This window comes from Macaca thibetana, chromosome 11 (assembly GCF_024542745.1).
Source record: "Macaca thibetana thibetana isolate TM-01 chromosome 11, ASM2454274v1, whole genome shotgun sequence".
In the NCBI taxonomy this organism is placed as follows: Eukaryota; Metazoa; Chordata; class Mammalia; order Primates; family Cercopithecidae; genus Macaca; species Macaca thibetana.
The window spans coordinates 121,796,875-121,822,541 of NC_065588.1; the positions used below are offsets into that span (position 1 = coordinate 121,796,875).

The following is a 25,667-nucleotide window of genomic DNA, read 5'->3' on the forward strand; positions in this document are numbered from 1 at the left end:
CTTTGAACTTCTATTTTGCTCCTGTCTCTCTGATTGAGGATTTATCTTCAATTTGGAAAGGAGAGAATACTGTGGTGCAGGAAAGAAATGGACCTGAGGATGAATGTGTTCATTTCCTAGGGCTTTCATAACAAATTACCACAAACTTGATGGCTTAAAATCACAGGGCTTTGTTCTCTCACAGTTTTGGAGACCAGAAGTCTGAAATCAAGGCGTGGGGAGGGTAGGTTCCTTCTTTTGAGGTTCTGAGGGAGAATCTGTCCCGTGCCTCTCTCCTAGCTGCTGGTGGTAGCTGGCAATTCTTGGAAAGCCTTGGCTTGTGGTCACATTAGTCTAGTCTGTGCCTCTGTCTTCACACTGTCTTTCCTCCTGTGTGTCTCTTATAAGTACACTGGCCATTTGATTTGAGACCCACTATAACCCAGGATGATTTCATCTTGAGATATTTACCTTGCTTACATGAACAAGTAAGTTCATATTCACAGGTTCTGGATGGACATATCTCTTGGGGGCCATCGTTCAACCCACTGCAATGAGCAAGATGAGTGCATCCTTCCAGGCTCAGATGAATCATCTCCCAGGGCACCGAGGAGTTTATGGGTAGATTCCAAGTACGTCATTGGAGTGGGGCATGTGATTGGAGCATGGCATATGTTGGTGCTTGGTTCTCACTGTCAGATCCACTAGTTTCTCTTTTCCAAGGAGGCTGCCCCTGCAGGCTGTCGTTTCCAGTTAGTCTCAACTGGCTTCAGCTGATGGGAGGCACTGGTAGAAAATTGGAAGCAAGAGGAAGGCTACCCTCCTGCTCATGGTGTCCATGGTAGCAGCCACATTTCTTCTGCTTAATGAGTCCTCTGTGGTTCTGTTGTCCTTTTGTGACCGTGGTCCCTGGTTCTGAAAACACTACCTCCTTCTGTTCTTCTGGCCTAGGGGTGCTGGCAGCTTCCTGCTGCACTGATCTCAGTTGGGCCTCCCAGATGCCTGTGAATGCGCATCCTTTTCCCTGGATTAATTTTCCTGTTTTAAATGCTCAGAGTTGCTTCTGTCCTGGTCAGATTCTTAATGGCACAAGAGATATGGAGAGAGAAAGGAAGACACCAAATTTGTGTTAGCCTTGCTACTAAGCACACTATAGGCGTAAAACCAGCCTCAGCCCCATTCCAGCTCTGTGGAGTTACAGGCATGGTGTGTTGAGCCCCTGTGGTTGAGACATTGGGGGTTTGATATTCCACACACCTTTCAACCTGCTGGGGGTGCAAGGCCCCGTTCTCCCGTAGACATCTCATGCTGTACAAGTGCATGCAATCTGTGCATGTAGACACAAAGCAGACCCCTGACCAGGACATGGGGCCCAGGTAGTTAATCTGGGAGGTGACACCAGAAAGCAGAAATAAGAGGATGGGGAGAATGAGACCAAGGAGGAAGACGAAGGGTCCCTGGGACGTCATCCCACTGGGGTGCTCTCTTGGAACTGTGTACAAGGACCCTCAGAATTGTCCCTTGGGAAAATGGGGAGGCTGGAGAGTTTATCTTTTGGCCTTGCTTCCCAATTGGTTGAAGGTTGATCTGGGGCAATAACTTGGAGAAAACAGTAGAGAAGTCAAGACTGCCTTGGTGATAGCACCTAGCTGTGGCACATGGAACTGTCCATTCTAGTGGTTCTGAAATCAGGTGGGCTGAGGGACAGCAGAGCAGTGCTTCACATGTGTCTCCTACTCTGTGTGTGTGTGTGTGAATGTGTGTGAATGTACATATGTGTATACATATGTGTGTGAGTGTATGTGCATGTGTGGTGTTCACGTAAATCAGGGACTGAATGGGGGCAGAGATGAGGGTCCCTCCTGCTGTCTGATCCACAGGTGATGTGCATTGGTTACTGGGGAAGATACTCTATGGATGCCAATGGGAAATGCAGTTCTTTGGGTGCCAGGTACACATGCTGTTTGGTGCCAGCTGAAGTGGAAGCTTGGAGGTGGGGTCTGGCGCTTCTGATCAGATGTTTTCTGTGGAGGTCTTGCCAATTACTTTCCCTGGAACTTGGCCCATTTCTGGGCTTGGGATTTTAGGCATGTCCTTCCTATTCTACAAGATGCCCAGCATCCCTTCTAGAAATCTCATAAGCTGGCCAGAAAGGATTTCTGTTGTTTGCACACAAGGAACTCCAACTTACACTCTCCCTTGAGTGTTTGGCATTTTAGGTTATCACATGATTTTATGTCAAACATAAATAATTTCTATGGTGCACCCAGTATCTTCAGGCTCCTAAAATGCAGACAGAAGTAGGGTATGGTTCATCTTTTCTTTGAAGGTAAGTGTGATTTCTCAGTGCAGTCATAGTGGCATCTCTGTTTTTCTAGTAGGGGTCATGCAGTTTTATCTTTTTCATTCCAAGAGATGGTCCTAGGATACAGAATGATGATTCTGAACAGGATGTTTGGTGTAAGAACACAAAGAAGGCATACTCTTACTGCCTTCTTAAGGAGCAGTGACAGGAGATGGTGGAAAGAGGAGAATTATGGAGTTGGATGTCTGAGCCTGGTTCTGACTCTTTATGACCTTGCTTGAGCCACTCCATTTCTCTGAGCCTCAGTCTCTTGATGACAGAGCCATTAGACAAACTGAGACGTAAACAAGACACAGAGGTCTTTGGAAAAGTTTAAAAAGTTTAAAAAGAGGCCTTTAAAAAGTTTAAAAGTCTCTGAAAGATGGGTGGTTTGATTGCTGTAATAATTTGATGCCAAGAAATTACATTAAACTCGGTTCAATAACATTGCTCTTGAAATGTGTTTTAGGGTTTAACCACTTGTTGAATTATTCCAGATCAGTCTAGCTTTGTAAAGTTGCAGGTGTTTTGCTTCTTAAAAATCTGTTTTATTTGCTTGAAAACTCTTTTTGTTAATGGCTTTCCATTCTTGGTCACTCTGTGAATTGCTAGGGGTGGAGACATAGGAGACATAGACAGGTGAAGGCAGGGGCTGTGTGTTCCACAAAAGTGTTTTTTGACAACTGCAGATAGAGTTCTTTTTTTAGCAGATTGAGTCCTCCTCCAGATATGTTTTCTTTTCTTTCATCTGAGCTGTTGAGCAAACCCAGCCTGGAGTGGGTTTCTCATACTGCGGTACCAGCTGCTGTCATCTTAGCTGAATTGAACTGGACGGTGAGATGGCCTCTTGTTGTAGATAATTGCTTCTTTGATTTGTTGCTCAAAGACCCCCAGGGTGCAGCTGCAGGATCGCAGTAGAGTGTGAGGCTGACTGTGGAAGTCAGTGACAGCCCCAGTTATCTCTGAGGCTGGAGTTATTCATGGACCACCTTCGTGATTTGTGCTCATACCAACATACCACCCAAACTCTTTCCCCTTTACTAGTTTAATTTTGATTGATACACATTTTTTGGGCAATAAGTCTATCTTAAAATTTTCTATCACTCACTAAGGTGGAAAATCAATCTCTTGATTTTCTAGTTTTATTTTTTCCTAGTACACATTAAAATAAATGCATAGTTATTACAGTAGTGAGTTTACTATCTAAACTCATCTTACCTTGGCAACTCCTGACTTCAGGGACTGGGAAGTTGGCATTGTCTCTCTTCTGTCAGACCTCATTATTTCTTCCATGTGTATGCACCATCATTACTAGTGTTCAATCCTTATCTTCTTTAAGTCAGTGCATATTTTTACAAAGGCAAGTTTACCTAAAACAGAAACTTTGTCTCTCTTTTGAAAATGGAAAGCCAGTATCACTCATGATAAATAGATGGCAACTATAAATAATAAATATATACAAAGCTAGAGTTATTACATCTAAGCTAGATAGGCGAAGGCTCTAAAATGCCTTGACTTTGAGGCTTATTAGCTCTTTCTGTTAAAAGGGCAGATTTGCAAGTGTTAGAGAAGGTTGAAGACATTAACAACTGCAACTTTCTACTTGATTTAATCAAAAGGGTTGAAAAAGATTAGAAACTCTCTTCCTTTCCTTTTCCTTTTCCTTTTCCTTTTCCTTTCCTTTCCTTTCTCTTGATGGAGTCTCGCTCCATCACCCAGGCTGGAGTGCAGTGATGTGACCTCAGCTTACTGTAACCTCTGCCTCGTGGGTTCAAGCGATTCTCCTGCCTCGGCTTCCCAACTAACTGGGACTACAGGCATGTGCCACCATGTCTGACTAATTTTTTGTAATTTTAGTAGAAATGGGGTTTCACCATGTTGATCAGGCTGGTCTTAAACTCCTGACCTCAGGTGATCCACCCGCCTCGGCCTCCTCAAGTGCGTGAGCCACCGCACCCGGCCGAAACTCTCTGTATTTCTTTTACTCAATGTTATTTAATGTTATATCCTTGTCATATCACCTAAAGTTTTCTCATGTACCCTTAGGGTATCTGTCCCATATTCTGAAGACACTTATTTCTATCAGTTAAATTTTTGTTTCTATGTTTTAAAATTTATTTTTTATTTAAAAATGTTTATTAAAAATCATATGTATTTATGGGGTACAATGTGATGTTTTGCTATATGTTTAAAGCATGGAATGATTAATTCAGCTTAATAAATCCATCACCTCACATACTTATTTTTTGTGGTAAGAATATTGAAAATGTACTCTTTTAGCAATTTTGAAACATATAATGCATTATTATTTATTATAGCCATCATTTTGTGTAATAGATCACTAAAACTTATTCCTCTAGTCTAAATGAAAGTTTCTTCCTTGTTTTTTTTGAGATGGAGCCTTGCTCTGTCACCTAGGCTGGAGTGTGCAGCATGATCTCAGCTCACTTCAACCTCTGCCTCCGGGGTTCAAGCAATTCTCCTGCCTCAGTCTCCCAAGTAGCTGGGATTACAGGAGCATGCTACCATGCCAGACTAATTTTGTGTGTTTTTAGTAGAGATGGGGTTTCACCATTTTGACCAGGCTTGTCTTGAATCCCTGACCTCAGGTGATCCACCTGCCTTGGCCTCCCAAAGTGCTGGGATTACAGGCATGAGCCACCGTGCCCAGCCAGTTTCTACCCTTTGATCAACACCTCTCCTTTCCCCATCTTCCCAGCTCCCCCAGATCCTGATAACCATCATTCTACTCCCTACTTCTATGAATTCAACTTTGTACGAGTCCACATATAAGAGAGATCATGCTGCATTTGCCTCCATATGCCTGACTTATTTTACTTTAAAAATTTAATGCTGGGCATTTAAAACAAGTTACCAACATTTTAAAATTAGGCAAGATTGTTTTCTTTGATGTAGATTGTTTTGTTTTGCTCTCACAGCAAAAAAGGATTAAAAAACTAGACAAGATGAAAGTTTGGTTTTTAAATTTATTCCCGTTTCTTCTTGATAATATTTGAGGGGATAAAAAAACTGTATGAGAGTTGGGTATCTAAGGTTGGGGGACCTGTCTAGCATATTTTTGCTCCCCTGATTTTGGGAGGTTAGCTCTGCAGAGCCTCACCATGGCTCTTTGTTTCACATCACGCCCAGGAGCTTGGCAGCTGGAGGCTGCCTTGTGGACCCTATTGTTGGAGGTGATCAATGCACCTTGGAATTTATGGCCAGAGGGAGCCTTTTTAGTGACAGAATAAATAAATGTCCTAGGTCACATGAGAGTAGATGCTGACAAAATTTGTGTTGGACAAAGACCTTATGTAATTCTCAGGCTTTAATTTCCCAAGGAAAATAGCTTTATTATTGTCACTTTCATGTACTTTATAAGCAGGTTTGGCAACTGAAAGAAACATGATCAATTGATCTAAACAACAGTCTAGTGAATGCCAGGGGTTTAATGTATTTTTTATTGAAACCATGGGAGGTGGATCAGTGTTATGTAATATTTCTCATATGGGAGATTCATTAATTTATTAGTTCAACAAATATTTGAGTGTTTTCTATTTGCCAGCCATTGCTTTTGCACTGACTAGATAGTTCTCTGATCTAATGAGACTTATATTCTAGTAGGTGAGACACAGAAATCCTTGGTATTTTGGTGTTTATGGTGACCATTTTTTTTTGTGAATCAAACAAGTAATGAAGTGCTTGTTTGCTTGTTTGTTTGTTTGTTTGTTTCTTTGTTTTGAGATAGGATCTCACTCTGTTGCCCAGGCTGGAGTGCAGTGGCAGGATCAAGGCTCAGTGCAACCTCTGCCTCCCAGGCTCAGGTGATTCTCCCAGCCTTCCAAGTAGCTGGGACTACAGGTGCTCACCACCACTCCCGGTTAGTTTTTGTATTTTTTATAGAGATGGGGTTTCACCATGTTGGCCAGGCTGGTCTTGAACTCTCCAGCTCAAGTGATCCGCCTGCCTCGATCTTCCAAAGTGCTAGAATTACAGGCGTGAACCACCGTGCCCAGCCGTTTGTTGATTTTGAATGGAGCAAGAGTCTAGATGAACCCAAGGTGGGAGGGAAGTAAGGTCAGATGGCTGTCAAGGAGAAAAAGTGCCTGGTTACGTGTGACTATGGTCTAGACGTGGGTCCACATTGGCAGCATTGGTGTTTTATGAATTAGGGAGTGGCATATTGTAAGTGATTTTGTAGCAATGCCAGCTAATGAAAAATGGCTATCACACATGAACAAATTAGTAGTTTCTTTTTACATTTGCATTTTTTGTTTTTTCACTGGATTTGTTGCATTTTTTGTTCTCTACTTGTTTGTTTGTTACAATTTAAAATGCCCATGGAGGCAAGACGAGGAGTGAGCAGGCTGAATAAAGTGAGACAGGCATAACCAAAAAGCCATGGAGAGCTAGAGAGGGAAGAGCAAGTGCAAAGGCTCTGAGATGTGAATAATTTAGGCTTTTAGGAGAAATAGAAAGGTTTTTCCTGGATCCAGTGATAGCTGACTGAGTTTCCTGTTATGCAAAGATAAGAAGAGTTCACCAAATGCATGCAGCCTGGTGAAGCTGTTTTGATGTCTCACAAAGAAGTGTGATGATCTGGCTAATGTTGCACAAGGACCTGTTAGCTATGTTAGAAATAAATCTCACATTCTCTAAAACCCAGAGCTTCTTTGCTTTGTATTCCTCTAGGTGTGTGGTACTCGTAGTTAGTCTCTAAAGGCTGTTTTTGAAGTGATGACACAGTTAAGGACTCTGAGGTACAGGGGAGACGTTGTCTAAGAAAAGGTTCTGAAGATCCTTGGCAGCATTATCCATGATCTGGATTGACCCAGACAGAAAGAAGTCTTCTATCTTAAAAGTATTTGCCTCTGTTTTTTTTTTTTTTTTTTTTTTTTTTTTTTTTTTTTTTTTTTTTGGGAGTGGGGTGGGTAGATTTGTGACCCATTGCATAAGAAGTCTCTCTTCTGAAAAAAGGGGTAAGAGTTTTTTGCTTCTTATTTTCCAAGTCCCTGTCAATAGCACTGGAGCTTAGTCCACAAACACAGCTAGAAATACTGGACCCTTGAACACAGTAACTCAAATGGGTCCTCTGGTTGTTTATTAATTAAAGAACAGTTGGGTCTCTTGTCCGTGTGCAGTGAACAGACTTTGCCCTTGCAGGAAGGTGAATCAAGGCAGTGTCAACTGGAGCTTGGTCTTCTTGGTCTTTTGTGTGTCCCTACATAGACCGGAAGCCCCACTTCACATGTCACAGGTCTGTAGCCAACAAGGTCTTCCCTCCTTCTGTAGGCTGAAAAGCCACTGTGGATACCTTTTATGGGAGCGGCATTGGACATAGCTTTTGAGATGTGCAACCCCAGTTTGTAAATCCCACCTACCTTGTTGTTGGTAGTCATTTATTGAGCCGCTGTACCAGGCTTCAAGTAGGATATTGGAGGTTTAAAATAAGAAATGGTGGTGAATTTTAACAAGCTTGTTACTGAGATGGAGAAACATCTGTCTCCATCTTCCATCCTTCTGTTTATTCACTTATCCATTATCCATCCACCCATCCTTAACTAACAGCAAAAGGCAATGTAAAGAATTCTGGATACTGAGATGAACAGAGAGTGAATACTAAGGGAGTTCAAAAGAAGGAAAAGTCTTTGGGGGTCAGGACTGTTGTGGAATGATCAGAGTCTTTGACTAGAAAGGAGGAGTCTTCCTCTACAATCTGCTGTTCTGACTACGGGTTTGATGTTTGGGTTCTGAAAGGCTGGCAGTGTGGCACAGATGATAATTATACACGAGGCATGGAGGGCTGCATAACACAGGATTTGGTTGTGGGGGAGGTTGTTAAATCTCCTTTTCCAGAGGCATTTTGGAAACATAAAAACCTATTGTCGCCCTGGTGCTGTGGCTCACGCCTGTAATCCCAGCACTTTGGGAGGCCAAGGTGAGTGGATCACTTGAGGTCGGAGTTCAAGACCAGCCTAACACAGTGAAACCCTGTCTCTACTAAAAATACACAAAAGTAGCCGGGCGTGGTCGTGCATGTCTGTAATCCCAGCTACTTGGGAGGCTGAGGCAGGAGAATTGCTTGAACCTGGGAGGCAGAGGTTGCAGTGAGCCAAGATCCCACCAATGCACTCTGGCCTGAGCAACAAGAATGAAACTCCATCTTAAAAAATATATATATATATAAAAAATAAAAAACCTATTGTCCAGTGCGGTTTAATTGCCAGGTTCCTTGAACTTGGGCCATAATTTGAGCTGATCACTGTAGTTGGAGCATTGTGTGTTGGTCAACAGTCTGTCCAGGAAATACTCTAGGCCAGGATGGTGAATATGCAGCTGAAAGCTGCCAACTCCGGCACTTGCTTATGGCTCACAGAACTAGTCACAGCATTCTCTTCCGCTGAGCCCACAGGCGGCCTCAACATCTTTTCCAAAACAGTGTTGCAGGCACCCAGGGCTATTTGACTGCATAGATACACAAGGTGAAATGTCTGCCATCCCTGCTCCACTTCTGGCTCCTGCCCCGGCAGCTATTGCACACATGTGGATATTGTTTCTGAAAATCAGAACTTTATAGCATCCTTTTATTCCTTCTTATTTTACACTTCATTGCATTTTATCCTCAAACTACAAAAGCAATCCCTACTAGTTACAAGGCAACAACACAGGAATTGACCAAGGAAAAGCCAATGATCTCTCCCATTCTGGCCTTCGTCTTTCTATCGCCCCTCTTTTCTTCCATATTTTGTCTACACACACACACACACACACACACACGACTGATAAATCTAGTTTTTAAAATTGGATGTTGAGGATACAGCTATGAGCAAGACAGAAAAAGTCCTCAGGGAGCTTGTGTTCTAGCTGGAGATACAGACAATAAATAAGTAAACAAATGAAGTATAATTTCAGGGAGTACTAAGTGTTATGCAAAAATTAAAGCAGGATGTCAGGATAGAGCATAATGGGGCATGAGGAGTATTTTAGATGGCGTGGGCAGAGAAGTTGCAGCTCCTTTCCTCCCCCTCTCCTTCCTCACCTACCTCCCTCCCCTCCTCTGCCCTCCTCCACTCCCCTCCCTTCCTCCCCTCCACTCCCCGCCCTTCTGCTTCCCTCCCCTTCGCTTTCCTTTCATCCTTTCCTTTGCTTTCCTCCATTCCTTTCTTTCTTCCATCCATCCTTCCATAATTCATCACAGATATCTCTTCCTGCTCTCTCTTTTATAGCCGTAGAGCCACCACACTTCCTGGGCTTGAATCCTGGCTCTGGCTCTTACTAGCTGTGTGATCTTGGGAAAGTTACTTAAACTTCCTGTTCCTCACTTTCCTCAACATTAAAACTGAAGATGGAGTTGTTATGATAATTTAGAGAGATACTATGGAGCCTAGAACACAGCCTGATACTGGAAAGAACTCAATAAATATTAGTGGCCATTTTTGGTTGTTATTATGGCATTCCATCAGTTCCATGCAGCAGCTATAAGCCAGACCTGTGGACATGTGGCCAATGTATCTTCTAGATAAATTGGCAGTCTTTTAGTGCCACTGCTGTCATAAGTAGGGCAGCTTTGTACAAAGAGGCCTGATGTCATAGCCCTATGGTATCTTGTATATAATAGGTGCTTTTCAAGTATTTTAAAAGTTTAAAGAAAACTTTATATAGACATACACCCACAGACAGAAAATGCACAGATTATAATTGCATAACTCAATGCATTTTTACAAAATGAACAAACCTGTGTAACCGTCACTCAGTTCAAGAATCAGAATGTAACCAGCACCTCATAAGCTCCATATGCTCCTTCCCAGGGACTCCTCTCCTCTCCATGGTTACTACTGTCCTCGCAACTAATACCATTTGGAACATACACAAATCCGTGACCCAGCAGTTCCACTCCTAGCTAAATATTCAACAGCAATTCACAAATGTGTTCATCGAAAGACACACACAAGAATGCTTATAGTGGCATTATGTACAAAGGCCCCAAACTGGAACAACCCAAGTGTCCATCAACAGTAGAATGGATGAGTAAGCCACAGTATATTCATGCAGTGAGAAAACAAACTACTGCTATATGCAATAGCTAGGTTAATGTTGGTAAACGTAACGTTGATCCATAGAGACATGTGATTCCTTTTCTGTGAAATTCAAGAGCAGGCAAAATGAGTCTCTGAAACCTTTTCATTGCAGTGGCTTAAAAATATGTGTATAAATTCTTTGATAGTCCTTACTTCATGAGGTGAAGCTGAGTTCTCCATTCTGTGAATGTGGGCTGGATTTGGTGAGTCACTTCTAACACATAAAATACAGCAGACATGAGGTTATGTGACATCTGAGACCAAGATGTGAAAGCATTGCATCTTTCTCCTTGTTCTGTCTCGGATCATTTATTCTGGAGGAAGCTGGCTGCCATGTTGTGAGGATGCTCAAGTAGCATCTAAGGAGAGGGCCACATGGTGAACTGAGGCCGATAGCCATTTGAGTGTGTCACCTTGGAGGTGGAGCCTCCAGCCCCAATCAAGCCTTCAGATGACTGCAGCCCCCACACCATGACTGAAACCTCAAGAGAGAGAGAGAGAACAAAATGCTCTTGAATTCTTGAAACTTTAAGATGAAAAATATTGTTTTGGGGTAGCTAGGTTTTGGAATGATTTGTCATGCAGCAGGAGGTAACTGACATATTCCTCTTTATCCTTTTCAACTCTGGGGTCTGCACTGAAGAGTTATTTTTTTCACAGCAGGATTAAAACAGATTTACCAAAGAATAGCGTGTGTGTGTGTGTGTGTGTGTGTGTGTGTGTGTGTGTGTGTGTCTCACTATCAACAATTGAACTTTACTGTGTCAAAAGTGGTGTTAGGAGATTGTGTTCCTGGACTTAGTAAATGGAGAAAAATGGTCATGGAGGAGAATTGTTGGGATGGTGAAGGAGCAGAAACTCCTCAGAGAATGCCTTTGCAGAGTGCCCTCAGGCTGCAGGTCATCTGCAGTCAAGTTCATGTCAAGGCATGTTGCCTGCTGGATAGAGCTATGCAAATGGAAGCTCTTGTTAGCAGAGGCCACTTCTTTTTTAGGTTGAAAGCAGAGGTGACTCACAGAGACTTGCCCTTAGATTGGGGCCTGTGGGTATTAGTTAACAGCTTTCCATAGCCTCTACCTGCTCAGCTACTCACCTTTATATCACTTGCCCGGTACTGGAGGCACTTGAGGTTACTACCATGGATCTGAGTTGATGGGACATGGGTAGCCTTTTGAAAGGTTTCCCAGCCCCAAGCCTGGCAGCAAAGTAGCAGAGACCCTACCCCACTCCCCTGCAGACCTGAAGGGGCCATGGGAGCCACCATGTGGGATGGCTCAGGGGCAGTCTGTGTGGGTGCACAGTGGAAGTTCTGCTTGCATTCTTCTCCCTTCCCATCTTTGTCCCTACACAGAACCCCACAACTATACCTCCTCCCAAACCCTAAAAGAGAGTACAGAACCTCAGGAGGGATTCCATCCAGTTAAATTAAATTAAATTAATTAATTAGTTTTTTTGAGATAGGGTTTCACTCTGTTGCCCAGGCTGGAGTGCAGTGAAGTGATCTCAGCTCACTGCATCCTCAACCTCCTGGGCTCATCTGGTCCTCCTGCCTTAGTCTCCCGTGTAGCTGGGACTACAGGCACACACCACCACACCCAGCTAAAATTTTATTTTTTTTTGTAGAGCTAGGGTTTCTCCGTGTTGCCTAGGCTGGTCTCCCAACTCCTGAGCTCAAGGTATCCACCTGTCTTGGCCTCCCAAAGTGTGGGGATTACAGGCATCAGCCACTGCACCCGGCCTTAGTTTTATTTTTAAAACCAGCCTGGCCACATAGGACTGAGAATCAAAATTAATTTGGATTTTAGAAAGTAAAGAAAATAATATATTTTTTGAGTTTATAGACTGAGAAATATACCTACTATGTGCTTTCCTCTCCATCCCTGGGTTGGGAGACAAGGGGCAAAGTGGAATAAGATTTCCACCTTACGTGAAGGCTGGAAGCTAGTTTAGTGGGGACAATTTAGCTGGTGTGGTTAAAAATGGGTTGGAATAGGAGATATGTATTTAGTGCTTGCCATATGCCAGGTCAGGCACTGTGCTGTGTCATGGAAATACATTCACTCGCTTAATACTCAAGGCTACCATCCAAGTGGGCGCTGTCATCCCCATTTTCCAGACACGGAAACTGGGTCTTAAAGAGGCTAAAATAACTCGCGTTGGGCTACACAGGTAGAAAGTGGCAGCACTTGGCTTTGAACCCAGGCATCGGGGTCTGGAGGTTATGCTCTTAGCCCCTTCATTACACTGCCTTTTTGGGTACTTTCAAAGGGACCTCAGTAGAGGGAGGTTTGGGGCACTTCGTGTGACCAACAGCCAAGATCATACCAAGAAAACCCACGTGGCTGAGGCCAGCTCACCTTCTAGGAGGAGTTGCAGGTTGGGACCAATAACCACAGGACCACTAGGCCAGCCCTGGCTCTGCACTCACACTTGTGTGATTGTGGATGTGTGAATCATTTCTCTGTCACAGTGTCGCAGGCTTGCATGAGGAACACCTGAGGTAATACGTGTGAAAGTACTTGGCAAGTATTCAAGTGGCAATTGGATGTGAGGTGCTGTTAGTGCTGCTCCTCCTGAGTGACAGGGGAGGGTACATCAGGCTGAGCCCTGGGGGCCCCGTGATCCACTGCCAGCTTCCCTCCTGCCTAGCCTGCCTCTGTGCCCACATTTGCAACATGGGCTCCAACACCAGGTTTTACTGGAGACCATTTGCCACTAGAGGCCATGTCAGTAAAAGAGAGAAGCATAAGCACCTTCCAGGAGCATGTGCCTTAGGTTGAGAAGCCAAAGCGGCTTTGCCTTTGATATCAGTTTGTTGGTTTCTTTCTGTATTGGATAAAGCCTGGCATTTCAATCACAGGGACCTGCTGCATTTTGGGTGTTTTGATTGTTTGATTAATCTGAGAAGTGCATATTGAGCATTGAGTGTGTACAAAGCATTGTATGAAGTGGGGACGATACAAAAACCAAACAAGATATGTCGTTTCTGCTGTTATGGGTCTTACTGTTTGAGACAACAATAATGTATATGAAAACTTACACTGGTGATTATTTAGTATTCGGTGTGATAAATACGAGGAAGGAAAAAATAGACATGCAATACAAGAAAAAAAACAACCTGGTTTTGTGTACCTGGGAAGGCTTTCTGGAGAAGGCGTCAATTAAGATGAGAATTGAAAGATGGATAAGATTATCCAGATAATTGGGGGTAAAAGGACTGGGGGGTGGTGTGAGGAATAAAGGTTTCAGGCATAGCAAACAGTATATGCAAACGCCCATATCAGTCAGGGTTCGGGCAGGAACAGCCTGGCACACCTCAAAGAGAACTTAATGAAGGGGCTTTTGATGAAGACGGAGGCACAGTCAAGGAAGCCAGCCAAGAACAAGTAGCAGTGGCAAACAGTGATGGCCCTGGCCCAAGGAAGTGGAGACAGGAAGGTTAATTACAGTGAGAGAAGTTATGGAACAATGCTTCCTGCAGGAACTTCAGGGGACAAACCTAGCCACTGTCACAGGAGGAAGAAGCTGGGGATAGAAATATCTCAGCCTCGCTTTTCTCACTGTCTAATTTCCTGCTGTCCCTCCTGTTGGTTGAACCCAACTGGAAGCCAGAGAGAGGACGTGGGAGCCTCTGAGTGATGCTGTTCATATCTGTCAGCCTCTAATGGTACAGGGCAGGGCAGAAAAGTCTGGACAGTGGATCTGGAGGGGCAAACAGAGAACAACCCATATAGCCAGGGTAGGAACTGAGGAAGACAAGTAGGAAAGCCTGGAGCCACAAGCCTAAAGAGATCATTCAAACGGCACCCACTAAGTGCTTAAAATTCAATTATCAGAGGACATCAGTGAGGTGGCTACTATGATTTCATTTTACGGATGAGAAAACTGATGCTCAGAGAGGTTAAGTAACTTGCCCATCTGATAAACAGTACAGCCAGGATTTGAATCCAGGCAGTCTGGTTCCAGAGTCCATGCTTGATGGATTCTGGACTTCTTCTAACAGTGGAAGTGACTAGGGGAGAGTGTTAAGGTGGGCAGTGACAGCTTGGGATTTTGAGCAGATGACCTGGTTGCTGCATGGTTTGTAGCAGTGGTTGCACATGGTACATATGAGGATGATGGCAGCGACATGGAGAGACATTTGGGACTTGTTGATGGACTTGGGTGTCAAGGGGGCGACAGGGTTGATCCCCAGGTTTGTGGCTTGAGTACTTTGATGTTGGTGGTCCTTTCTCAAGGGGGACAAGAGAAGTAGGTAGTTTTGTTTTTATGTTGGGTGGGTTGATATCTTGAGTTCAGTTTTTGGACAAAGTAAGTTTGATTTTCCTTGCAACTTCTAAGAGATGATTTCAAGTTTTCATTTGGCTATGAATCTGGGACTTGGAAGAAAGTTCTGTGCTGTAAAAATAAGTTTGGGGATCATCATAATATGGAGGCCATTATCCTAAGTGAAGTAACCCAGAAACAGAAAATCAAATACCATATGTTCTCACTTCCATGTGGGAGCTACAGTGGGTCACATGGATGTAAAAATGGAAATAATAGACACTGGAGACTTCAGGAGTGGGAAGGTTGGAAGGGGGATGAGGGTTGAAAAGTTATCTATTGGGTGCAATGTTCACTCTTTGAGTGATGGGCACACTGGAAGCCCAAACCTCACCATTATGCAATGTACCCATGTAACAAACCTGCACAAGTGCCTGTACCTACTGAGTCTAAATTTTAAGAAAAAAAATATAGGTGGCAAATAAAGCTGTGAAAATGGATGTATGTCTATGTGCATGTGTGTGCCTGTGTGTTTCTTGGTAGCTGTGAGGACCCAGGTTAGTTGAAAAGTCTTTGTGGACAGGAAATACCCAGTACATCAGGGTGAACCCTTGAGTGTGTCTGGGTTGGAGAGGAAGAGGGGAAAAAATTCATTATGGCTGACAAAATGCTTTAAATTACTGTGATGAAATAATTATTAGCCACCTGAAAGTTCATATAACCAAACACTTTACAAATAGCAGGTTTGACAGAAAATGAGTTTAATTCAATAAAAGGTCAGGTTATTTTTGAGTTATGAATTGAATTTTTGTATCTTAGCTTTTTAAAATTAATATTTATTACCGAAGTGATGGGTATGACAAGAGAGGATCTCTGATTATTTCCATAAATTCCCTTTATTTAATATTTGCTCTCTGTGCTCACAAGGGCAGTTGAAATATTGAACATCCTTCTACCATGTGTTCTCTTGTCCTTGGATTACGGAGGGTAAAGTTATGTGTGTATCTTCTGTGAACTTTGAGAGGTTTTTATCTGGTCCTCAGAGTGGTAGAAATGTCAGAGCCTGATTGCTTTTTGTCAGTGAACTTTTGATTGCAAATAGAAGACACCCAACTCAAAGTGGCTTAAGGGTAATTTCCTGGCTCATGTAATTGAAAAGTTCAAAGAGAGCCTCAGGTCTGGCTGGATCCAGACACCAAGATGGAGTGGCCAGAAAGCAAGCTCATTCCATTAATTGCCTCTGCATTTCTCTGCTGGTTTTATTCTCAGGCAGGTGGTGGACTCTTACAGTGCTTATTGCTTAGTGGAGAGACAGCTGGAATGAACAATCCCTGACAAATCCTGAGTCACATGTCTACTTGTGAGCCAATCAACTGTGGCCAGGGAATGGGAAAGTCTGATTGGCTTGGTTGGGTCATATGGTTCCTCCTTGGACCAATCACTCTGTCAGGAGGACACAATGCTTTGGTTGGTCACATACATGCCAATCCCTGAAGCCAACAGTGGAGGCAGCACAACCTGAACTACCTGGACTGAGCCTGAGTGTGGCTCCTCAATGGGAAATACAAGCGCTGTGTAGGAGTAGGGGCTGGATGCTGGGCGATTCCATTAATCTTCCTGGTCTTGTGTGTGTGGGACAACCAGGGTTGGGAGTTTGTTGGATGATTCTCATAGCAGTTTTTCTCTAGTTCTCAGTCTTCCCCTGAAGCATTTTAGCACCAAAGGGTGATTCTTTTGGATGTCAGCATTTCAGTCTGGACTAGTTTATGAAGGGGACAGCACTTGGACACTCTTATCACCCATATTGTCATCGTGAACACTGTATAGTACTAATTATATGCCAGGCTCTGTTCTAAGCACTTTGTATATGCTGTCTCCATTTAATCCTTGCAGTGACACTGTGAAGTAGGTACTATTATTTGTTTGGTTGGTTGGTTGGTTGTTTTTGAAGTGCGATCTTGCTTTGTCCACCAGGCTGGAGTGCAGTAGTGAGATCATGGCTCACTGCAGCCTTGACCTCCTGGGCTCAGGTGATCCTGCCACCTCAGCCTCCCTGAGGTAGCTGGGACTGCAGGCACGTGCCACCACACTTGGCTAATTTTCATACTTCTTCTGGAGATAGGATCTTGCTATGTTTCCCAGGCTGGTCTCAAACTCTTGGGTGCAAGTGATCCACCTGCCTTGCCCTCCCAAAGTGCTGGGATTACAGGCATGAGAGCCACCGCACCTGGCCAGTACTGTCACTAGTATGCCCAATTTTACAGGTGAGGAAATAGAGGCACAAAGAAGTTACATGACTTTTCCACATTCACACAGCTAGAGTCTAGAATTCAAGGCAGACGTATAGCTTTAACGTCACTGTTGTAGAAATTATGTCTATAGTGGTCTTAACTTCACTGTTTTTTTTTTTTTGAGACGGAGTCTTGATCTGTCACCCAGGCTGGAGTGCAGTGGCACGATCTCGGCTCACTGCAATCTCCCCCTCCCAGGTTCAAGCAATTCCCCTGCCTCAGCCTCCCGAGTAGCTGGGACTACAGGCGCCTGCCACCAGGCCCCACTAATTTTTTGTATTTTAGTAGAGATGCGGTTTCATCATTTGGCCAGGATGGTCTCGATCTCCTGACCTCATGATCTGCCCGCCTCGGCCTCCCGAAGTGCTGGGATTAGAGATGTGAGTCACTGCGCCCGGCCAACTTCACTGTTCTATCTGTGTGTCTCTTAGGACTGCCTGTTTCTTTTGCACACAGTAGGTTAACACCTGACAGGTAGCAGATACTTGGCAAATAGACCTTAAATTAAATGGAATGCCTCCCAGACATATTTGAATCCCAAAGCCCTGAGACGCAATCTTCTTTCCAAATACTTTTCATTTCAAAACCATTTTTAGTTCTTAATTACTCTACATTTACAAATCCCAGGTTCCCATGAAACACTATTACCCTACTAATTGAATCATGAGAAACCGTTTATTGGGCCCTGAGAAAATATCAGCTTCCCTGCCTCCTGCCAAGTCTTGGTCATGGTGTGTATATATTTGTGTATTTAATGATTTTGCTGTGAGAGAGATGCACATTGTCATTAACTTATTGTGTGGAGCATAAGAACCAGAGTCCATGGTTGAGAATGACAGAAGAGAAGACTTTTTGCATTGGGGAACCTCTGTCATGTCAGAGTTTAGATGTGATCTGAAGGAGGATTGATTTTCTTGGTATGAACCAATGCTTGGGGCACCAATGCTTGGGGCTATGAAGAGAAGTGAAGTGGATGAATAAAGCACATTCCTGATAGTGGGACAATAATGGACTTGAAATTGTGGCAGGTGTTGATTTCGTGACGGTGACGCAGAATACTCAGCATTTGTGGGAAAGTTGCTTCCTGTTCTGTCTACATGCACTGAAAAAAAAAAAAAAAGAGTGTGCCCCACACAGGGACAAGGACAGAACAGTTAGGGAGCATCAGCAGTTCAGCTTAGGGTCCAGTTTGCTTGGAAAATATATCATTGGCATTTGTATTGGGGGCAGACAGGGGTGGGCATTATCTAGACAGGGACTGAAAAATCTACATAGAGGGTTCTCCATGGAAGAACTATTGGCATTTGATGTGGGATGAGATTTTTCTGTGCACTACAGGGCATTTAGCATCCCTAACCCTAATCCTCTAAATACTGACAGTTCTTTGTAGCCTCACCTTACCTGCTTCCTGAGTTATTGGGAAATCCCAACTACCCCTACTCATTTTTGTATATATACCTTCTAGGGGGTGGTATCTCATCGATTGAAGACCATTGCCTGTAGGGACCAGGTTGGTAGCATATATGACCAAAGAAGACCAATGTGAGAAAACAGTTAACATAGATACAGACACAGAAGTCTTTTCATTTCCTTCTAAGACAATACAGAGAAAAAGCATAGGGCAAACGTAGTAATTAGTAGCAACCAGCACTCAGCCTCAGTGTCAGGGAGGCAGTAAGGATTGGGAGTCGGGGGGATGTGGTAACTGGAGAGTGGGCCTTGGCTGATGGAGCAGCTGCTGCTCAGCTCAGGCCCATTGTTACTGGACAGGAATGCAAGTTCAGTGTGGTTAAGTTTCTGTGAAGTTAGAAATCTGAGTTTTTATGTGAAATTGTCTGATACTTAGTTATTGGCTATCAAATTGAAAGTTTTAAGACATGGTCTAATTGTTATCTATTGGTGAATAGCAAAATTACCACAAACTTAAAGACTTAAAACATCACCCATTTATTATCTCATAGTTTCTGTGGGTTGAGAGTCCAGGCATGACTCAGCTGGGTCCTCGGCTTTGGATCTCACAGGCTGCAACCCAGGTATTGTCTGGGCAGTGTTCTCATCTGGAGGCTCGACTGGTGAAGAATCTTCTTCAAGCTGACTCAGTTGTTGGCAGAATTTATTTCCTTGTTGTGGTATGGCTGAGGGCCCTGGATTTTTGCTGGCTGGTGCCTGGAGGCTGCCCTCTGTTCCTAAAGCTCCCCTTCCCCCAGGTTATTGTCACATAGGTCTTCCAACCTGACTGCCTGTTTCTTCAAAGCCACCCAAGAACGTAGTTCTAGAGTCAGTCAGCTAGTGAGATGGTCTTATAAACCTAATGTGGTCATGGAGCAACATTCCAGTGCCTTTGCCATATTAAATTAGTTACAAGGATTTACCCAAGGGAAACAGAGTTACAAAGCTGTGATCACCAGGAGCCAGGAATCATAGCAGATCATCCTAAAGTTTATATACACATACATATGGCATGTACTGTCACCAAATGAGTGGCTAAGTAAAACATGCTTACTTAGAGTGGCTGGGTCCAGTCATTTTTTGCTAGGTTTAGATACTTGGGGCCAAGGCAGAGTTTTGGACTTGCTTATCTTGTTGCTATGGAAGATGTGAAGAAGGAAGTGTGTGTGTGTATTGAGGGATGGGCTATAGGAGAGACATGGAATGGATTACCTTTCAGAGACTCTAGAAGGAACCCACCCTACCAACACCTTGATTTCAGACTTCTGGCCTCCAGAACTGTGAGAGCGTAAGTTTCTCTTGTTGTGAGTCACCAGTTTGTGGTAATTTGTTACAATAGTTCTGGGAAACTAATACAGTTAGCATAGAACAGGAAAGATCCAACAGGCAGCTTTGGGGTAAACTTACTCTGTTTTATTGGCTGCGGAAGGTGTTGAGGTTTGAGACTGGCCAAGCGTCTATGAAGCTGGAGTCTGGGAAGAAAATATTGCATTGTAGAAGCTATCATTTGGTTGGGGAAACAACATAATGACTGTCTCATTGAGGCATAGATAAACAGGTTGAGGATCAGATCAGCTTCACAGGCTAGATGGAGCTTCCTGCATACATGAACCTACTGCTGTTTTCATACTCAGAGCTGCCTTGGATGGGGTGGAGCAGACATTTCTACAATTGTAGCTGCAATGATTATTCTTATCTGTAGCTCTCTCTTGCTTTGATGGGCTCCATTGACTACAAGTCGCCTCTCCCAGTTGCTGATACCTAGCCATCTCTCAAAAGGTAACAAACACATGAAATCAAGGCAGCTGTTGTAGTAGAAGCACTGAAATAACTAAAATCATTCTTTTTCTTGTAAAAATTTGAAATTTCTGATTTGTCCAAAGCTAGACATATAAGTTGCTTAGTATTTGACTTTCTTAGACAAGAGATTAAACTGAGCAATGAGACGAGAGAGTGGCAATAGCTTCTAGAAATCAGCACGTGTTTCCTGGGAAAGTTCTCACTGGCATGCAGATCCCCCTTCAAGTGTCCTGTTCTTGTAGCTGAGTTTCATGATTTCTAGCACTTCTCTCTGGTGGATGTGCTTTTCCAGCACCAGTTGTCTGTATGTCCATCAAGATGGCTCCTGTTCTGACTCACAGGCCCAAAATATCTGGGTTTCCAGCCCCCTGGACAGGAGCATGCAAGACTGGAGACCCCACCTGCTCTGTGGTCATCTTGGTAGGCCAGGCTCCTGCCCTCTGGATCCCTTGGACTCTCTTTTCCCTGCCCTGTAACCTGTTCAAGTTTAAATCTTTGCTTGAAAGGAGCTCTCAGTAGAGTCTGATGTTGCCAGCCTCCAGGTGCTTAGTGGGAGATGCAAGATTCTCTCTCTTTGGTTAATTTATCACAGGGAAAGTGGTTTGGTGGGAGAACCCCAATTAAAAGTATCTTTACAGTTTTCCTTAACCACACCCTGAAAATGCTCCTGTGCCTCAGGGCTGGGCTTATCTCAGAAAGGGTGTTGAATCTCTTTTGCATGACTCTGCTTGACAGAACGTGATGTCTGAGGTGCGTCCCAAAGAGTATTGCCCACAGAGTGTTCTGAGGACCCCCTGCATCAGAAGGGTAACTTGTTTAAAAACACAGCACTATGGGTCCTGCCCCCCCAGACCTATAGCATCGCAGTCTCTAGAGGTTGAGTCCAGATCTCTGTGCCATTACAAGTGGCACAGGTGATTCTGATATGCTTGAAAGTTTGAGAGCCTCTGGTCCACAGGGTTCTGATGCCTTCACACCCTCCCCTGCCCTTGGAATTTTTTGGGGATGTCTCTTACTGAGCATCTTCCACCCTTGAAGTCTCATATTCATGGGACATCCAGAGATGGATGACATCTTAGATAAAGACCCTTCATTCGAGCAATATTGATTAAGCTCCTCCCATTTGCCAGGCATGGTTCTCAGCACTATGGATAATGCAGGAAACAGAAACTGCAGCATCTTTGCTCTCCTTGGGCTTATATCTAGTGGGAGAGAAGATAATAAACAAGAGAAGCAAAGTGTACGTTGTGTACGGTTTAGTGCTAAGGAGAAAAAATAAAGCAGGAAACCAGCAATAGAAGTTGTTGAGGATAAGAGGGATTTGCCATTTTAGACTGGGTGGTCTAGGAAAGCTTCCCTGAGAGGTGACATTTGTCCAGATCTCAAGGAGATTAGGGAATGAGTCATGGTGGTGTCTGTGGGAGAGGCTTCCAGGCAGAGGGAATGGCAAGTGGAAAGGTTTAGAGATGAGATGGAATGTGCTGTTTTAGGAACCACGGGGAAGCCAGTGTTCTGTTCCCCACCAACATACAATATTAGCATATTTTCACACACATAAAATATACATTTTTATGAGCATTGCAATTCAAAGCTAGAAGGGTGTGATGGAGACATTTTCTTTTAGTATTTTTGGCTAATTAAAATTAATTGACTAAAAAGGGGAACCAAAATTTCATAGAAAATAATGACAAAAAACTTCATTGGGATATTTTTTTCTTCCTTGAGAAATGAAATAAAGATTATAATAAAAGTTTGTTTTATCTTACATTAAACAAAATTAGGGGTTGGCAATTCCCAATCTGTGCACTTTGAACCAAGAGTGCATGTTGGTAATTTGTCATTTTTTCTTCCAGTTTTCTATAACTGTACAGTATTGCAGTTTTCATTTCATGTTTGACATTGCCAGTAGGATCACAAAAAGGATCCATTTAGCGGGAATATTCGAGGGCTTCCCCAGTTTCCCCAAGAGCTTCACGACACTCGGCTACTGAATCCACTGTCTTCTGAAGCACCCATTGTCCTCGTTGCTTTTTCTCCTCTTCACTTGTTCACTATCTATATCTATATCTATATCTATATCTATATCTATATCTATATCTATATCTATGATGGAGTCTTGCTCTGTCACCCAGGCTGGAGTGCAGTGGTATGATCTTGGCCCACTGCAACCTCCGCCACCTGGGTTCAAGCAATTCTCCTGCCTCAGCCTCCGGAGTAGGTGGGATTACAGGCATCCACCACTACCCCTGGCTAATTTTTGTATTTTTGGTAGAGACAGGGTTTCGCCATGTTAGCCAGGCTGGTCTCGAACTCCTCACCTCAGGTGATCTGCCCACCTTGGCCTTTCAAAGTGTTAGGATTATAGGCATGAGCCACCATGCCTGGCCGGTAAATATATCTTGAGGGGTGATTGTAGACCCTGGCTTCATTCTCTTTGTCAATAGCTTTGCATGCATTTGTCCATCCTCTACTATTACAAGATTTGCAGTTTCACTTTGCAATGGATTTGCATTGCTTTTGCATTGTATTTATAGTTGGCAGTTAGCAGAATCTGACCAATCAAGATGGTAGAGATACTGAAGTAGTGGGCAGGGTAGATGCTGCTGTTATCTGAGGGCCATGTGTGGGAAGGGACTGACATCTGGAAGGGTCCAGTCATTGATGAGTAGTTTCTTGTTCTGCCAATTTATCCTTCCCTATGTAATCCCATAATTTCAAGGATTCATACAGCAAATGTTTATATAATGAAGACCCTATGGAAATACACATATAAATTTTTTTTTTTTCCGTATGTCAGTCGTTATTATGTAAGTGAGACGAAAATGGTTCCTGTTTATTGGCCCCTGTGTTGTTTGTTTCTTCACAGTGGGCTGGGACCTGTTAGCTCAAAAGCCTGCTGGCACCAAACTCATATTTGTACACATCCAATTGTTTTAAACATAGCCCAAATAAACAGATTTTTAGACATTTGGAGCCTGCCTGTTTTGCATACCCTGCAAAACTGAGTCCAATGTCTGTTAGTTGTAAATAAGATAAACCTTTTAGCTCTAAAAGAACTCAAGCTGCAACCGCCCTTTAGAGCTCTCTGACCCAGAGACTCCCCACTGTGCTGCTGTGTGACATTATCTAGACATGTGAGCCCCTGTCTTGAATCCTCCTCTCTTCAGAGTTCCCTTTCCCTCCTCCCCTCTGGCTGGTGGCCCCTCATGCCACATCCTTTGGACAGTCTCATGCTGTGAGGAGCTCCTTTCATGTAAACCTGTCAAAGCGTTGCCCAAACAAAACTCGTTGTGTGCTACTGCCACCTTGTGGTCATATATTTTTCCATGCTCAGTGCCCAAATCCCGCAAACTCATTACAGTGGCGAGACCATTTATCTTTTCCACGTAGTTTTAGATATTGTAGTTTTTAAATAACAAGTGCTAAGAATATCACCAAGCCTAAAGATATTTCTCTAAAACAAACTTAATGAATATTCAAGACATAGATGTTCCTGGGCTTAAATTGTTCTAACAAAGATAATCTAAAATTAGGAAGGATTTGGACTAAGGACTGGGATTTAGAAACAATTGTATAACTTGTGTTTAAGAGAGAGGCACATGTCAATAGTCTGGTTTTAGGTTTGTGTTTTTGATAACCAGCATTCATTTGTTCTGTTGTAACTTGAATTTCCTTTCAGAAGCCACTCCTTGCTAACCTCTCCCATGTGATTAGGAGGGGGTTAACTTCACCCTTAGTGCAGGGATAGTTGTTGACCAGCTAAGCCCGTGAGCATTGTGCCTCTACCCTAGATGCCATAATGATTGGCTCAAGATTGAGCACTCAGTTTAATTCGGCCAGTGAAAACCTGTCTCCGGGATGTTTCATCCAAGTTAAAGAATTTTGCTTTTTTACTGTGGATGAGGATGTGAGATCTGGAGCTGCTGCAGCAACACTGCGACCATGAGAGATAGTTTATTGGTGAACAAAGCCCACATGCATGAGAACTGAACAGGGTCCAGTGCCTAATGGAACTGGGGGTAACACTTGAACCTCTGTAGTGAGTTGCATCTGAATTTGGCCCTGCCTCTGGACATTTTCATGGACATGCACCGGAACTGGATTTTTAAAAATCAATTGCGACAGCCATGACATGTCCAAGAATTTGTTAGGTGTACAGCAATGTCCTTTGGGCCCAAACGATTGAGGACTGGATGTTCTCTAGAGCAGCCCTTATGAAATAAATGGATCTACTGTGGCAAATGGAGACATTTGCCTTGTCTAGGGATGTTAGAGGAATTTTCTGCTAAGGAAGAGGAGTAGGATCAGGAAATCGTATCTGGAGAAGAAGTGTTTAGAATCCTGGCTGGAGACTTAGGGTAGTTCCAAAGGACATCTCACAAGATAGGAGGCTTAGATGCTTGTGTGTCTGATCTCTGGAGACCATATGGTAGTAGCATATTGTTAGGAAATTAATAATAGCTACGCTGATCCACTTGTTTGTTCCAGGTGTTCTTCTAAGCACTTAATATACAGCAATTCACTTAATCTTCGTAATAGCAACACTGTAGGTAGACAGTGTTATTATCCACATTTTACAGATAAGGAAACTGAGTCACAGAAGTTCAGTGGCTATCCAAGGCCTCACAGCTAGTCCGTCTTGCAGCTGGAATTAAAATCTGGGAGTCTTGCTCCTAATCCTTCTCTCTCCGTCACCGTCCTGACATTCATTCCTGGGTGTATCCGGCTCTGCTAGGGAGGGAGGAATGGCCAGTGTTTCACTCCAAAGCAAATATATCAGAATTTATTTATTTTATTTTGTCAGTTTATTTTGTTTGTAGGTAAGCCACTGCTTTCCTAGACAGACTGTCTCACTCCCTTCTTTGATTCACAGATACAGCGTAACGTAATGGTAATAAACATGCCTGTAGCACTCCATCTGTGCCAGCACTTTATATTGTATTAGCTCACTGAACCCTTGCAGCAGCCTCACGAGATGGCCACTGTGTTAGCTTCCTGGGGCTGCCACAGCAAATGGCCACAAACGCGATGGCGTAAAACAGCAGAAATTTATTCTCTCACAGTTCTAGGAGGCCAGAGTCCCAAATCAATATGTCCGTAGGGTTGAGAAACCTTCTCATGCTTTTCTCCTACCTTCTGGTTGTTGCTGGCAGTCCTTCATGTTCCTTGGCCTATAGAAGCATAACTCCAGTCTCTCTCTGTCTCTCTCTGACTTCACATCGCTGCCTTCTTAGGTTCCCTGTCTGTCTCTCATAAAGACACCACCCATTAGGGTGGGATTTACAGCCCACCCTAAATCCAGGATGGTCTCGTCTTGAGATTCCTAAGTAATTACATCACTGAAGACCCTGTGGCACAATAAGGTCACATTGTGAGGTTCTGGGTGGATATGAATCCCTGGCGGGACACTATTCAACCCCCTACAGACACTTACTTTTTCATCATTTGAGAGAGGAGGAG

The 25,667-nt window shown here is 43.5% G+C and overlaps 1 protein-coding gene across 3 annotated transcripts in view; it reads left to right on the plus strand.

Annotated features, from left to right (window-relative positions):
* Positions 1–25,667, plus strand: part of TMEM132B (transmembrane protein 132B) — a 1,306,862-nt gene that overhangs the window by 1,028,606 nt on the left and 252,589 nt on the right. The window lies entirely within an intron of this gene.